Genomic DNA, 3,033 nt, shown 5'->3' on the forward strand with positions numbered 1-3,033 from the left:
CTACCTCTCGAACTCTGCTTATGTCTCGAGACTTAGTTGATGTCTCGCAGACCCTTATTCCTCCAGTGTTGTCCCATGCTTTCTTCTGATCTGTCTATATGATTACAACACGAGACTTCTAAGATGTTCAAACAAATTTACCTCAAGCTTAAATATTTTCCGAGTTGAGCTCAAAGTTACCCGGTTGTATTTTCGCTCTTGGTTTACTTGTCGAACTTACAGCGTTTTGTCTATGTATCGAGACTTGGGGATTTCTACTTATCGGTTGGTATCATCAAAACCTATTACATGATGTTCCTAACAAGTTACTCCGTAACTATGTCGAAGAATAAAATGCTACGAGTCTTGGAGAGTAACGTATGTGTGTTGTGAACTCTCTATTTTTGATTTAAATGATGGAATTCTTGGAAATGAAAGTATTATATGTTGATGTCACTCATATACTCTACTATACTTTCTTTTGTCGATAATCTGGTTGCAGGTAGATTTTTAACTTTTGGATAGAGCTTACGGCTTCCTAAATATCACTTCCTAAATCAAAGTACAAATTAGTGATAAAATATAATATTACCATTGAAAAATAAATGAAAATATATAAAGTCTACTACATACATTCTTACCAATGAAGAATATAAGAAAATATATTTCGAATGTATGTACGTGATAATAATAATCAAAAAAAGATAACATGAGTTATAATGGTATGGATATTTCTTTCATAATATAATTATATAGTACAATTCACGTACTCGTTCTATTTATTAATTAATATGACATATATGAATCTTTCTAGCGTTTGCCGGGAGTCAAACCCGGGTCTATTGCTTGGTAGGCAATTATCCTAACCGTTGGACTACAAACGCTTGCTACATAACTTAACCTATAATTAAATATTAAATTTCTAATAAATTGTTTTGCCAAAAAAAAATTGTCTAAACGTGATATATCAAAACGAGAGTTATAAATATAGTTAATGAGTTTGAAATGTAATTAGCGTGTGCTGAATTTTTATTTTTTGTTTGTTTGTTATTTTTAAAGATAATTTTGAGTACTGCTGTTAACTTTTGGAATCATACGTACTAAAGATTAGTACACATTTGTTTATGTACTAGTATTTTACCCGTGAGTTACATTAAACTTAACGTACATTTATTAATTATATGAATTATAAAATAATATATTTCGTATTTCAAAAAAAAAATATATTTCGTAATAATTTTAAATGTACTTCAATATTATATAATAATTTTGTCATTAATTATCACATAATTATCAAAATAAACATATATAAATAACTCAATAACACTTTTTATTTTTCAAAGTACAAATGAGTGACAAAATATATTATTACCATTGAAGAATAAATGAAAATATATAACGTCTACTACATACATTTATTTCTTTCATAATAATTATATAGTACAATTCATATAGCATAACTTATCAAAAAGGTTCACAACCTAAGTTAAGACTTACTCGTTCTATTTATTTTTGTTTTTTATTAATTAAGATGACATAGATTGATCTTTCTTGCGTTTGCCGGGTGTCGAGCCCGGGTCTATTGCTTGGAATGCAATTATCCTAACCTTTGGACTACAAACGCTTGCTATATAACTAAACCTATAATTAAATATTAAATTTCTCATAAATTGTTTTGCAAAAAAAAATTGTCTAAACGTGATATATCAAAACGAGAGTTATAAATATAATTAATGAGTTTGAAATGTAATTAGGGTGTGCTGAATTTTTGTTTTTTGTTTGTTTGTAATTTTTTAAAGATAATTTTGAGTACTGCTGTTAACTTTTGGAATCATACGTACTAAAGATTAGTACACTTTTGTTTAGGTACTAGTATTTTACCCGTGAGGTACATTAAATTTAACGTACATTTATTAATTATATGAATTATAAAATAATATATTTCGTATTTAAAAAAATAATATTTCGTAATAATTTTAAATGTACTTCAATATTATATAATAATATAGTCATTAATTATCACATAATTATCAAAATAAACATATATAACAAACTCAATAACATTTTTTATTATTCAAAGTACAAATTAGTGACAAAATATATTATTACCATTGAAGAATAAATGAAAATATATAACGTCTACTACATACATTCTTACCAATTAAGAATATAAGAAAATATATTTCGAATGCAAAAAAGATAACATGAATTATAACGGTATGGATATTTCATATAGCATAACGTATGAATAAGGGACACAACCTTAGTTAAGACGTACTAGTTCTATTTATTTATGTTTTTTATCAATTATTAATATGACCTATATTAATCTTTCTTGCGTTTGCCGGGAGTCGAACCCAGGTCTATTGCTTGGAAGGCAATTATCCTAACCGTTGGACTAAAAACGCTTGATATATAACTTAACCTATAATTAAATATTAAATTTCTAATAAATTGTTTTGTCAAAAAAAAATTGTCTAAACGTGATATATCAAAACGAGAGTTATAAATATAGGTAATTAATGAATTTGAAATGTAATTAGGTGTTCTGAATTTTTTTTTCTTTGTTTGTTATTTTTTAAAGATAATTTTGAGTACTGCTGTTAACTTTTGGAATCATACGTACTAAAGATTAGTACACATTTGTTTAGGTACTAGTATTTTACCCGTGCGGTACATTAAATTTAACGTACATTTATTAATTATATGAATTATAAAATAATAAATTTCGTAATAATTTTAAATGTACTTCAATATTATATAATAATATGGTCATTAGTTATCACATAATTATAAAAATAAACATATGTAACAAACTCAATAACATTTTTTATTATTCAAAGTACAAATTAGTGACAAAATATATTATTACCATTGAAGAATAAATGAAAATATATAACATCTACTACATACATTCTTACCAATGAAGAATATAAGAAAATATATTTCGAATGCATGTACGTGATAATAATAATCAAAAAAAGATAACATGAGTTATAACGGTATGGATATTTCTTTCATAATAATTATATAGTACAATTCATATAGCATAAC

The 3,033-nt window shown here is 25.6% G+C and overlaps 2 non-coding genes across 2 annotated transcripts; both read right to left on the bottom strand.

The window, feature by feature from the left end:
* Positions 1–791: 791 nt before the first annotated feature.
* Positions 792–863, bottom strand: TRNAG-ACC. The gene has a single exon. It is a non-coding gene; the product is annotated as a tRNA-Gly (tRNA).
* A 1,452-nt stretch (positions 864–2,315) lies between these two features.
* On the bottom strand, positions 2,316–2,387 carry TRNAG-UCC. Its single transcript has one exon. It is a non-coding gene; the product is annotated as a tRNA-Gly (tRNA).
* Positions 2,388–3,033: the final 646 nt, after the last annotated feature.

Source organism: Ipomoea triloba, chromosome 8 (assembly GCF_003576645.1).
Source record: "Ipomoea triloba cultivar NCNSP0323 chromosome 8, ASM357664v1".
Lineage (NCBI taxonomy): Eukaryota > Viridiplantae > Streptophyta > Magnoliopsida > Solanales > Convolvulaceae > Ipomoea > Ipomoea triloba.